Here is a 14,597-nt window from a genome sequence, read left to right on the forward strand (position 1 = left end):
CATTGCACACTGGTTATATATATTTTCAGTGAAATGTTAACTAAATCCCTGGGGAGTGGTGGGGAGGGGTGAGTAATCATAGGGCTGTTTTCCTCTGTATCACAAGATCAAATCCAGGTTAGAGGTGACAAAAAGTTATCGTCTGATGGCTCTTTGTTGGCATGCTTGAAATGCATGGTGCTCCTGTCCAAGTGGACAAGTAGACATCACCTGTGGAAAAGTACACATCACCAACTCCATCAAAACAATGAGCACTAGTTGGTAGCTTGGTTGGAGGCTTTAACAGAGAAACCAGTGACCTGAGCATGTGAATTGAACTACCATCCCTAAAAGAGGACTTCCAGTTCAGGGCTAAGACTAGCAGAGTGGAGAAGCTCTCTCTGTCTGAGCTGTTATGTATATAAGGCCTGATACAAAGTCAATCAGAAGATCCAGTGTCCTCAGTGAGCTTTGAATAAGACACTTACAGAGTGCACAAGAAACCTGGTAAGTGTCACTATATTCATCCACAAACTCAATAACTTTCCCCCAAAAAACAAACAAAACCTGCAGTCTCACTCTCTTCTCACAAAGAATTTAATATCAGAGTACTACAATGAAGGTCTCATGTTACTAAAATGTAATTACTTTAAAAAAAATTCTACAGTATATTTGCTAGCAATGCTATGAATTATTAACACAAATAATTAAAACTAACATATGGTTGTAAAAATAAATTAAAGTACATTTTGTTATGCAGATTTTTATGGTGTGCACTTGATTACTCACTAATTTGCAAAATGTGGTAATCTGTAATAGGCATCCCAGTCATTAGTGAAATCATACTATACTGTAGTCTCCAGTGCTGACAAACTCATGTGTTCCACCAGCAATAAGTACCCCTTTAAAAAAAATCAGAAAAAATAAATAAAGGTCCTGATTCTCATTTGCACCAAGACCCATTTACACCACTCTTGCAGTTCAAAGGGGCTCAAAGTTGGTATAAAATGGCCTTTACACTCCTGAGATCCCATAAATGGGCCTTACTATAAATGAGAAACAGGCCCAGATTACTGAAGGATTTTTAGCAGCTATTTTATATTTTAGTATCGTCCATTAAAGTCAGTGGGAGTATTTTTTTTTAAAAAAATCAGGCTATTTATTTAGGTACCTAGGTGAGTATCTAAGAGCCTAAACTTTGGCTCCCATTTTTGAAAATCTTGGCTACTGTGTATATGCAATCATAATAAACTGGAACAGATATAAGGGTTATCAATAAATAGTTATCACGTCCTCTTGAGTTAAAATAAGGAGATTGCTAATGATTCACTTACATGAAAGACAAAGAACACTGCTAAACAAAATATCAAGTCTAAAAAATATGCATTTTAGTCATTTAATAAATATATTTACATTTTTTAAAATCCTAAAATATTTATGATAGACTATAACAGCTGCCAAGTCCAAAGTTTCTGTCAACAACTCTACGAATTCTCTGTCCCTTGAATTAGAGTTCTGTTTTGTAGATCTTATCTTTTTAATTAATATGATACAAGCAAATACTTACAAATAACAGCTTAGACCCACACTGAGGATTGATCTCTACCCAACAAAGAATGAAAAGTTCACCTTTAAATCACCTGTTGAGCTAAGGTACCAAAGAGGAATCACTTCTTTCTCATCAACTCTAGAATAGTGTATGTGCACTCACGGGCTTCAGCCAACCCCTATTAAAGTCTGTGGAAAGGCTTTATAGTCCCCATGTAAGCTGCAATGCCCAGGCGCTGTAGAGTATGTTATATACATCACCATTCCCCTTAATTATGAGGATTTTAGTCAGAAGCATGACATAAATGGGCCTCTCCTGCATTCCTTACTCAGGCAAAACTCCCCTACATCTGGCCTTTTATGTAATCCTTTACGTGTGCAAATTTATTTTGGGGTGAAGAAATAATACACGTATTATGGGACATTGAAACAGTTGCTGAGTAAAATTATTGATTGTCAATGCAGTGCTGAGATACTAATTTATAGAATTAACTAATAAGATGGGGTCATGTATAATTGTATTCATTTGGTCATTGCCTTTCGTAAATCTCTACAAATTTACATCACCACGTGTTGGAGCAAAATTAGCTAATATTTATAATGTTTCATTATTTTGGACTACTTGGAATAAAATCTATAGACTTATATAAAATCCAGCATGATATGTCAGGAATACAGAGTTCACTTGCAGGATTTATAGTAGGACATAAAACGCAAGCAGGCACAATACAAAACAGTAATTGCAAGCTACAAACAGCTGTATGGCATTTACTCAAAAGACTTTTACATTTAGCACACTTATCATGTGGAACTTGGAACTAGATCGGTGTTTGTGAATGGCAGATATGAAATTATGTTTCTTTACTAGAATTTCAGGAATATATACAGGACTGAATTATGAAATCCTTGCTCTGCCCTTATACAGGTAAAAATATTATTGAAATCAATGAGAAAATTGGTTGAGGGAGGACTTCAGAAGTTTGTCTATAGATAATATATCTAAAAGTTATATTTAGAAAAGACAGTTAACCAGTCAAATTGTCATTGAATAGCTTTCATAGCAGAAATGAGTTGTTTACAACCTTTTAGTACAGTTGTGTTTGCCTCTCAATATTTTGTAGTGTACTACCAGGAACACAAAGAGCATGTATACTTATGACTATTGTTATAAGTTAGAATCCAAATACTGGGCTAACAGTGAAACACTTTCCTTATAATTGGTGTGAATTTTTTTTAATATGTGGCCAAACTTTCTAAAGAGTCAGTGGGAGTTTTGTCAGAGTTTGGAATGAGGAATGTGGCCCTCACCAGGTGACTACTAAAAACACTGTACAATATTGTGTTGTTATGGCTTTAAAATTCAATGTTCTACTGGATTTCTTAAATATATAGTGGAACCTAATTGTACCAAATTCCTAAATAATGAATCTCCATTTATAGAGGAGTAGGTTAAAAGTCCTAAATACTTTCAATATACACTGCATATGAAAATTAAAATTCCAGTTGTGGTGAACTTCTACATATAGTGAAGTTCTTCTGTTAAAACAAAAAAGAACCAAAATGGGCACTAATGTACTGCAGATAATAAATATCATCAGTATAAGAACTATCATGTAAAAACAGAGTCTGATTCTGCTCTCACTGAAATCTTCCAATGACTCCAATGGGAACAGGATCAGCTCCATACCCAGCACACCCCAATAGAAATATTCAAATTACTATAAAAGTTTTATTGAATGTGACATCTCATAACACAAAGCACCAATTGCACAAATGGTTCCCAATATTAACTGGGAATTATTTTGTTCTATTTGGAAAAGACATACATAAAGGAATGTTTTTCTCACATGTGCTAATCCTTGGCAAATATGAAAGGTGTGGAAATCTGGTCAATTTTCAACTTATAGTCGTATGGCTGACCGGGGCATCATGCTGAAAATGACTGTTAGTTAGCTGCCACTTTTTATTTAGTATATATTCAAAGACATCTTTTGTGAGCCAAAGATATATATTTTTTGCAAGATGAATCAATAAACTTAAAACCATTACAAAAATTTAGCCTATTTTAAGTAGTATGTAAATAATGTTATGTAAGTAAAAAAAAATACAGACAAAAATGCTGTATCTGTGCAGTTAATTGTACTGGGTCTGTAATTTACTATTCATGTAGGGCTTGATCCATCTCCCACTGAAGTCAACAGAAGTCTCCCCACTAATTTCAATGGGAGCTGGATCAAGCTCTTATTTCAGAGTTCGTGCATTTTACCAGCTTAATACAGTTACATGCTTTGCAAACCTTTTTTCCATTGCTGCTCATGGAGGCATTCAACAATTTGCTGAGAAGAATAATTATGTGAGAAAGCACAAACCACATTACATAAACATTAAATATACCCTTGTGACTACCACAAATATTTGAAAAAAATATAGTCCAACTCTGAAAAGACAGATTTCTTTTCATTTCAAAATTTAAACTAAGCATTGCAAGCAAACTAATTGGATAGGTTCTGAACTATAATACCAGCGATATTCAGCATAGTAAAAGTTTTACAAGCAGACTGTTGTGAATAAAAATAAATAACCAAGTCCATACTGATTTTATAATGACTGCCAGTAAAGGCATTTTAAGTATATAACAATACTTTACTCACACAAAAGGTGTTCCCTTTTGTTTAAATAGAGACACTAGAATGATATAGGTAATAGTTTGTATTGTAACTCTCTGCGCTAAACCCAAAATGCCAGTCTAAAACCTTCAGTCTTTTGAATACTTTAGTTTTCCACAAACTGTAAGTTCAAGACAAGGATACACAATTTAGCATGATTAATTAAATAAATATTATGTAGATACAAATAGCATCTTAAAATATATGATGTACATAATATGGAGTGTTTATAAATTACTGGTATAATGTTTAATATGTGATGCCTATATCTGACTGGTACAGTAGAGTTGGTGGAAACATATTGATATGCAATCCTTATATCATGTAGCGTATGATTGGCTTTAGCATATTTATTAAATGATAATTCTTTTAAATAATAAATGGAACTACACCTGCTCTGTTAAGACTGTTCCAAAATGTGCAATATTTTTTTCATCTAAAAGCCGACCCTTCCTTACGCAGCTTAGTGCCTGATCCTTGTACTTAGGCCATTCAAATGTCAAACAAAAAATGGTATTTTAAAGCAGAATACTTCTTGTTATACAGAAACAACACCTCTGTCCAGACACATGTTCTATTTCCCTGGCTTGTAAATGAATTATGAATCAAGTATATTTCTAATATGTGACCAGTTTGAGATTACCACTGGACAACAATCTCTGAGGGGGTTCAATCACCAGACTCATTCTATTTGCTTCTGTGAACAGTGAATGTTCACAAAATCTACTCAAAATAAGATGAAGGAGGAGATATACTGAAATGTTTGTGTGCTTTTTCTCAAATCAGAAGTGAAATCCGTATGTTTCTGCTGTTGTTGGAAATCTCGGCCCTACACCATCATAGTTTAAATTTTCTGACCGGATTTTAAACCTCTGAAATGTCATTCATTTGCCCTAGAAAGTGCAGATTTGAATACATGTTGACTTCTGCACAAATTTGAAGAACTTTATGAATAAAATGAACTATTCCCATAGTTTCTGAACCCTTGTCTTGCATTTAGATAGTGACTTTTGAAGGTATAGCTCAATACTGAATGAATGAGGGAAAAAAGCTGACAGCAAGGCATGGTTTTGCATTTCTGTCAGTTTTATTTGGAATTATATCCAGCGTGGGAAAAGCAGCCAGCTACCCTTCAAATTAATGGTCAGATGATTTAGATTTATTAAATGTATAGCTGGAATCTTGTTTGTAAAATACATGTAAATAAGGAAAGGGGTGTGTGGGTGTGCCTATATTTTGCTAATGTGCACATTTTTCAAAGTTAATATTATTCATTCTGTACCAATAATTTACTAACAAAGTTATGATCTTAAAGCAAATTTGGCTACAACTCCAAATGGAATAACTATATTTAAATAAGAGTCAAATTCTGTTCCCATTTAACTCAGTGACCAAACTCTCATTGGCTTCAGCAGAGACAGAATAGCTATAAACTACCGACAGAGGTGACTGATTAGAAATGTGGAAACTGTTACAGAGTTTCAAACCGATCCTGAGTTTAACAGAAGTTTTGCCTCAGTGACGAGTGCAGAATTGGGCTCATTTCTCAACCTGCTCTGCACACCTTTCCTCCATACTGCGAAGAAGGGTTTTTTGCTTATATGTATTTAGTCAGTGTACTACAGGACGGCGCACCTTAACAAATGCACTGCTCTCTACGAGCTGGGTAGCACATGTTCAACAAATGATGTATTTAAAAATGAACTGTTGTTTTCCCTTCCTTCTGACAGCAAATTAAAAAAAAACAACAAAAACCCGTCTCAAAAGTTGCCCGTGCCTTGTCATCTGAGTAAAGTCCTGCACAACTTAACAAGACAAACTTTGACAAGCTCATAAAGCAGTGGGGAGTTTCGTTCTCCTTTTAACGCAGGACTTTAACTTGGCTGTAATGTATGCTTCATCCCCCAGACAGTTGGGAGATTTAGATTACTATAGCATGTCAAAGAATTTCAGTTAAACCCCTTTAAGTAATACCAATGTTGGTATGTATATAGACACGCATACATAATTCATGTATGTATATCTATATAAAATATTTAGCAATATATAGATTGACACCCCCACAAAAATCCAGGCGCAGGATACGTCTTGAATAGCGTTTGGATATTTTCTCCTGATGATGCAGCGCCTTTCTGATGGCTCGTTTATGAAGAGAGTTACACATTTTGCAATTATGGAAATGTTAAAATAAGAAGAAGCCACATCAAAGATACACAGTTGGATTTTGTGTCGCGAAAGTAAAAGCACATCACTCCCATTCTGCTCTTATCTTCAATCATGTGCAAATTCCATCTGTATTTTTAAAAGTGTAACCCTGTTTTTTATCCCTTGTAAGTCTTTGGAGCTTTGCATTTGATATACACAGCGCGTAACACTTCCAGCATTGCTAGAGAGTAAGAAAATAACACCACTTGTTAGCGTAACTGGGACACTAGTTTCACACACTTATTCGGTGTAAGGGCTTCTAAGAACGGAATTCATTAAAATGCAATTATTGCACGTATTTATAACCAGCACGAAGTGACAACGTGAAAGCTTTTCGAGAACCGTAAAGTGCCATGAACTTGAAGGTGCTAAACAACTACAAGGATCGGCTTCTCCATTGTGATTCTCAGTCCCCTTTCCTCCTGCTTCTCTTCTCTCCTGAACTTTGTAAAACTTTCAAACCTACAGGGATAACTATTTCTCTGTCAGTGGAATCACGAGGCTGGGTATCAGTTTACTCAGATAACGATAGGATCTAATTTATCCAATCCCCATTTACAACCCGTTTCTTACTAAGGTATGTCAGCCAAAGGGCAGCTATCCTCAGCAATTAATGTTCATTTTCTTAATTTAAAGAGAGAGGGAGTAATTCAAATCCAACCTTATCTGAGTAATCGTGAATTTTATTTAGTCAGGGCTGTGCACTGTGCTTTTAAAAAGAATTGACAAATGAATGTATAGGTGGCATTTTTGCTGTAGCTGAATAATTTTAAAGTACAGATTTTTTAAAAAGCGCAGGTTTTTCTTTTTTTGCAAAAATGGTTTTGATTCCTCAGATACCTGAACAGGGCGGCAGCAGGGTGTGTGTAACACGCAGGAGCTTTCATTGAACAAATCAACCCCGAATCATAATTGGATGTTCAAAAGTCCCCGTGTGGCAGCTGCATACTTTGTGTCGCTTGTTATGGTCTGATGTGTACTGAAAATTTAAAGATCAGACTCAAAACACAGCCCGGCTCTCCCCATAGCAAAAAGTTGCTTTGCAGACGGCAGGGAATTGTATTAGTGCTACGGCTCCTGCCTACGCCAGCGGTGATTATTTGGTCTGTTTGCTGCCATTCAGAGTTAATACACGACAATAGTTTTACTCTGTGCTGCTTGACGTGAAACCACTGGGGCTGGGCAACTTTGCTCAAAACAAATAAAACGTCCACACACACACACACACACACGGAACAGCGAGCCGAGCTGTGCGAGTTTGCAATGGAGAAAAGCATCACTTACCAGGGCTGGATTCTAGGGCTCGGCAAACGCTGCCAGGAGGGATGAGAAGTGAAAAACTGAAAGGAAACGCAAAAGGCCGAAAGTTGGAAGAGGGGATTTCGGGCGGGTTGGGTGGGGGGGGGGGGCGGTGAGTAGAGTCAGAGGGAAGCGAGAGCGCAGCGCTCCTTGCTCTCCCCGGCCGCCACCAAAACAAAGATCCGGGAGCAAGGCTCTGCCAGATCTACACACACAGATCAACGGAGGGCCAAACCGCAGCGGCTCACTCACTCCAGCTAGCAGAAAGGGTTAACTCTCCCGCGGGTCAGGCCAGCCCCTGCCAAAGTTATTTTGTAAACAAATGCGCCTGAAGGTAAAGGTTCAGGCGCCTTGCAAATAGCGAAGGGGCGAACGGTTGAAAGTGGAATTTAGCATGCAAAATAATAGTCATTAATAAAAATATCGTTCCACTTGTCTGCATGTGGAAGCCACTTTCTCCCTGCTTCTGCCCTAAAATCGGGCGAATATTTTACTCTTCCCGACTTGGCAAGTCTGTTTCTGAAAAATGTGACTGTCTGAGACCAGGCGGAGTTTGGGATTAACAGGAAATACCCAGTCTAAATCAACTCGAGATGTGAGTGAGGAAAGAGACAAATCTGCAACAGTCTTTACAAAGCACAAACATGGAGACCCACGATTAAGAGGAGCTCAACAGTTTTCTTCAGAGTTAAATTAACCCGAAGTGTTTTCATAGACATCTAACAATCACGTGACTCAGGTGTGGGGGCGTTCATTTGTGTATTTCCTCTTAAACGTCACTACACCCCTTCGTGCCACTAAAAATACCAGTAGTCGCTAGGTTTTGCTGCAAGAAGCCTGATTTGAAAATTATCTGCAAACTAAATTCTGCCCTCGGTGAGATCCGCAACGAAATCAATGCTATTGCATGGGTGTAACCTGAGGACGGGATTTGGCCCTTAATGTGCATTAAAATTAATACAATTAATTAAGTTCTTCTGCCTTATTTAGCACCTTGTAGGTGTCTGGTTTGAATGGCTGAGTCTCAGAATATATCTTAGAATATGTGGTGGGGGAAACAGAGGGAGAGAGACAGAGTCTTCAGGCAGTGGATTGTCACTGGATAATTTCAACACAATCTTGCTCCACCCATAATAGCCATTTTGCTAACTTTGACATTGGATGCCAGTAACTGGATTTGCCTCTTCGCACGTGAAGACTGAAGACGGAGAACGGTCGTTTGATGAGAAATCTGGGTAAAGGCACAGGGTGTACCTGAAGGCTCTACTGTATGATATTTGTGGGTTGTTTCCTACAAAAATCATTTCTTACAGACACAGAGCATTTCGAAAAATCTCATTAGTAATGTTAAACTAGCATATTTATGTTAACCTGGTGTGTAACTTTGCTATCACACAAAAGTCTTAAAATCACTTTGTGTACACGAACAAGGAATTGTCATAAATAAAATAAAAAATCCTACAAATGGAATAAATAGTAAAGCTATTTAGCTTACGTTTGTTCCTGTAATATATAACGTGATGTCGATATATCAACAATAAAATTCGATGGATCATACCGAGTAATGAGATTTTACAAAAGGAAGAGATTCGGGAATCCAGTACAATAACCCCCCTCTCTTCCCACGAGACTATACATTTCTAGTCGATCCGCCAGTTACATTTTGCAACATAGTACCATGAAAAGCAACTTAGCCAGCACACAGTTGATCTGAAAATTAATTATATTACTTATTAATTATTATTATTATTATTTATTATTATTGAAGGATCCGGTGATTTGCTAAAGTAGCCGTTAAATCAAATATGTTGTATTAGTCCAGCATGCCTTAGGGGAAGAGGAGAGAATATCCTCGTGAGCAGACAGACAGATGCATGGAGCACAGAGGTGGAGTCTCTAAGAAAAGGAAATCAAATGCCATTAAATATGGAAGAAAGTGAATGGGATTTTCAGTTCAGTTTCTGAATAAGAAATAATACCCCGTATGCTCGATGGGAAATAAAACGAAATAATATCCAAGCCTTTTCGGTTAGAGAAAGAAGGACTTTTACATAAATAATTATAAGTAACTAATCAAATTATTGTTCAGTGGCAGTTACAGCAGTGCTGCTGCAGCCAGACAGTGCTTATTAGAAACTCTGTTGCTGCACGAAATGATTGCGCTTGCTACATTGTCTGTTTATCCCTGTGTCTAATAGTCAAGGTTTATGATCCTACTATGCCTTATATTATGATCTTACTTAAACCATCGCTGCCTGAAAACAAACACGTGCATATTCCCTATCAAACTATTTTGGGAGCAAAGCCAGCGGTTTCAGATGATTTAGGCTCTGTGTGGTTACCTTCTCTAGACAGTTAGGAGGTGGTGAGAGTCATAAATATTCAACAGCACGTGGAGCCCGAGTGCCCAAGCAAGCCCTGAGCAAGCGCATGCGCAGGAGTCCACATCTAAAGCCAAGCACTGTGTGTACTTAAAAAGAGAGCAGCCTCTTTCATGTGTGGCATTAGCAACTCTTTCAGAAATATTGGCAGCCTAATGCAGCAGGCAAATACACAGAGTAGTCTAAATAGGAGAGTTTCTTGTTTTCTAGGAAAAATCCTTGGTGAAGTAACATCCATTACCTATCTCCAAATTCCCAGAGCCTTCCTCCTGAAAGAGGCAATATCAAAAAGGAAACACATGTTCTTGCAGTTAGGAAAAAATGTTTGTTATTTCAATCTCTGCCTTCTGAGTTTTAAATAGGACTTGGAATAGGAGAAAGATCCAAAAATTGGCTTCAAGTCTTAACATATGATAACACGGAACTTCCAGGTTTTGCTAAAAATTGTATATGAAAATCCCTACACACACACACACACCGAAATGCATATGTGTATATGTGTATTTCTGATAATGTGGTCTGTTTTGATAGCTATAAAGAGAAGTGTGTGTGTGTGTGTGTGTGTGTGTGTGTGTGTGTGTAATGTGAGGTATCCAAATACACTCGCATATGCATATACGGAAAATTGTGTGTGCATATATACACACACAAGATAAGAGGCAGTATGGTCGTATATATCTAAAAGGTAGTTAATTTGATTTATTATTCTTAAAAATACTGTCTCCAGTACGGGCGTCATCTGGAAACTTCAGGCTATTTTATACTATCATTCTAAAGCCGAAATAAATGTTAGGAATTGATGACAGCTTCCAGCTGCATGGAAAAAATAGACCCCTGGTTTCAAATGATCGTGTTTCTTGTTATCGAAGATGAACCAAATCTTCCTAATAGAGTTTAGCAGGGAAAAAAACAAAACAAATCAAAAACCGTTGGCTGTATTTTGTATATAGTACATACTACGGTTACAGTACACTTGAGATAAAATAAAATACACACTAGTGTATCCTCTTTACTATTTCTAGTCCACAATTAGTAGTTCATTAGATAATTTCATTCTATATATGTGTACACACACACACACCATTTGCCTATAGAAAAAAAGAGCCCTACCTAAACACACGTGTGCAGGTATTCTAATATAGACACAACTAAATATTAAAAAAAAAATAAAACTACTAATGGAAGTGCTAACTGTAGTGAGTGTATATGTATATATAACTGTCTGTGTGAACAGACAGAGACAGAGAACATATACAGTGTGTATATATATATACACACTCACAGTATAGAACTACTGTAATTTTAGTCACATATACAATTTTGTATGCATATGTGTGTACACAGACACATACACAAAATATAGATAAATCTAGCTATATAAAATAGTGCATCCAATGGCTGCATGGAATCAGAACTGATCAATCTTCAGTCACGTTTTCTAAATAAGACTTTTCTCTGCATATTTAAAAATCTTTGTAAATGTTAATATTTCTGAGTATACGTTTTGTATGCAACTACATCTGGAAAGTTTTCCGGGCATTTTAATACTTGTTTCATTCATTCATCAATATTTCACAACAATATTTTCCTGTTTTTTAATACAAATGTTACTATGTCCTCTCTAAATACCTTGTTAAAATATTTGTGATTGGTTAATTAATACAGCAGGATCGATAACGTATTCTAAAGACTAAGTATACTGCAAATGCGTCCGTGTCACGCACACATAAACCCGTACATATACAAAAGTGTTATTTCTAGACGCGTGTTTATATGTGTATACACTCATATGATATAATTATATATACATATATGTTTCTCAGATTGTTTACTCACTAGTAGCCACCAGTGAAATGCACATCGAGCCACCTACACCAGATGCACTTGCATTACTATCAGCAATCTGTTATACAGAGATTTTAATTTTTTCTATGCTGCCTCTTGAAAATTTTATATTTAACCTGTATTAGAGTTATTTTACTAGTTTAATAGAAATTGGACTGATCAGACTGGCGGCCTATATTCCTTCTCATTATTTGTATAGGGACTGTTCTACACAACGAATATATACGTTCATTTTAAGAAGGGTTTTTTGAACTGTTAAGAAGTATTCTTTTTAATGAACAGGTAATTTTTAGAGGCAAAAACTTACAAAGTTGTGACAATTTGCTAATCTGATGAGCAAATCAACAAATAAAAGAAGTCCAATTGCATATCCATCAGTAGTGTGACTACTAATTTGACTTACTGTTAAAGCAAAAAAGATAAGCAGACAAGGCCAATTCAAAGCTTATATCTTTATTTCGGATATGTATTTATTTACCTCTTCTTAATGCTGGCCTCGGCTTTTTAAAAATGCAAATGATCATTCACAAGCGATTAAAGCGATTGGAAAGACGATTCTTTAAGAAAGATGAAAACTACTGATTATTGTTATGTATTTACATATGTGTGTGCATATAACACACACATACATATATGGTGTGTGTGTATATGTACATATAGATATATCACCAAAACAGGATCATGTGTGTGTACACACACACATTCACCTTTGACAAATATTGTTGGGTGAGATATCTTCAAATGTTTCATATTGACACGATAGAACTTTTCGATAACTTGTAGCATGCTAAATGCTCTAACAGGGTAAAGCAGCGGTGATTGTCTGAGCTACAGCATACTGGCTAAATCAAAATACACAACTATACACGAAATAAGTCACTTTCAGCACAGTCTTCCGTTTCTGCTAAATAGAGTCTAACAATTTATTTCGCTACTAACATTCATGTATTTCGAAACCTAATAGCTCATGAAGAAAAGTATGAAAAATACATCTCAAGAAGCAGACATTAAAGGTACGAACAAAATACTAGAGTACATTTAAGTTTGAAAGGCTAGTGTATGCAACCTCTATCCTTAACATTACTCTTTTCAAGCATTTGTTTTTAATAGATCGTGGCAAGCTGTTAATTTCTACTCTGAAGTTGTTTTAGTTGTTAGCTAACTCAAGTTAAACATCCGATACAATAATCACTATCTTTGCAACATATCTCTGTACCATGTGATTTCAAAACGCTATTCCTTGTCTCGATAGCCAAGGAGAACGTTGCAATTATGAAGTAGATTTGAATTCAGTATTAACAATTTTATGTTTAGGAATATTCCCTAATTCAAACCATATATGGTATAGCGATCATTCATTATTTCACGTCACTGTGTTTAAAAAAGCATTACAAATACACAATAACAAAATTAAATCTCGATGTTTTACGATCTCAGTAAGAAAGGGTAAAAGAATAATCGTTAACCATGTGTTCAGATATATGTAAGTAATACGTCTGTATTAAGTGACCACTTGTGACTAAATATGCAAGCTCAAACAAACTTGCAATATTCATCTTTTAGACTCAATATCCCTACCTGAATTATGTTTCTTCTCCAATTTGTGCTGGTAGTGATTTGCATTTCCCCATATATTTCTAAACCCACCTATATTATTTTAAAACTCATTCCCCATTACACGGATGGAAAAATTAAACTTCAAACATTCCCAGGATATAATATTTTAGACACATTAAACATTTTTCCCGTTATTTTGTCTTATTAAATACAGGTCTTCAAGTTGCTACAGTTTCTGGTTTGGTCCAAGTGGTCTTGAACTTCTTTAAATCTTGCCTGCAAGGTGGCGCTCTTTTCATTGAAAGCTGATATTAGACTAATAATAAGAATAACATTTTGAAGAAAGTAAAGTTAAACTATAACATTTCTCACAGTTCCTTTAGAAGTAATGAGTCTATGCACAACTAGCCGAAGATTTATTTCTTTCTTTTGACCGATTAAGGGTTATTTTTGTGATAAATCACAAATAGCGATATAAAAATATTAAGTGGACATGAAAATACTTTAAAAATCTATCAGTAATATGCTATGGATAGTTTACGGATACAATAAAAGAAATGTGAATGCTTTAATATAAACACATACTTCCATCTCCCCTCCGCCCCCCCCCCCCCTTCTAGCAGTTAATATGCCTATTGACTTACTATACACATAATATTTCTTTAAAGAAGCTGTTAAAGTGTCATCTTGGTCTACTGGAAGGTCAGTTTGTGCAATTCACTCTATGACATATCACAAGCACTAGCAGCTTTAGCCAAGCTCATGATTTGTGTTGTCTGTTGATATGTTGTCTGCTTAATGGGGCGATCATGCAAGCTACAACAAGGAACAAAGCCCAACAGTTCCAACAACCGTAGCTAAGTTAGTGGAAGCAGTACAGCTTGCAAATCTATCAAACTAAACTGCAAGAAAGACAATCTGATTTAGAGAAAAGGCGTTCTGCTACAGTCATTAAGCACAAGTAATTTAGATTTTTTATATTGTCTTCTCATTTACAAATTTACTGTATCAACGCCAGCCAATGGAACGAATTTCTTAAGTAAATGGGAAATAAATAAAAGAGATAGAAAGATAATCAAATTACATAAAATAATTCTTACCCCCTAGATTTATTTTT

The sequence above is a fragment of the Dermochelys coriacea genome, chromosome 9 (genome assembly GCF_009764565.3).
Source record: "Dermochelys coriacea isolate rDerCor1 chromosome 9, rDerCor1.pri.v4, whole genome shotgun sequence".
In the NCBI taxonomy this organism is placed as follows: Eukaryota; Metazoa; Chordata; order Testudines; family Dermochelyidae; genus Dermochelys; species Dermochelys coriacea.